Here is a 447-nt window from a genome sequence, read left to right on the forward strand (position 1 = left end):
ATGCGAGAACAAATCCACGACAGCAAGCTGCATGCGCGGCATAGAAAGTGCAGCAGCAACAGCAGCAGCACGAGGTAGAAGTGATGCTGTGGGAGGTGGACGAAGACCTCGATGGGTTTATAAGCTGGAACGAGTTCTTGACCCTCTACCAGCGGGGGACAGCAGACCTGACGGGCGCGAAAACCCTAAACCCTAAACCCTAAACCCTAAACCCTAAACCCTAAACCCTAGATATTATATGCTAGGTTTAAAAAAAAACCCTTAATCCTAGGTTGTAAACCCTAAACACTAAACCCTCGTCGGCTTTTGAAGCGAAATATTAGGGTTTCTAGTTCCGCTGGCAGCTACTGTTGCTGCTGCTGTTGTTGTTGCTGCTGCTGCTGCTGCTGCAGCTGCTGCTGTTGCATCTGCTGCTGCTGCTGTTGTATCTGCTGCGGGGAGGTGTTC

Source organism: Eimeria mitis, genomic scaffold (assembly GCF_000499745.2).
Source record: "Eimeria mitis Houghton genomic scaffold, Emh_scaff733, whole genome shotgun sequence".
Taxonomy (NCBI): domain Eukaryota; phylum Apicomplexa; class Conoidasida; order Eucoccidiorida; family Eimeriidae; genus Eimeria; species Eimeria mitis.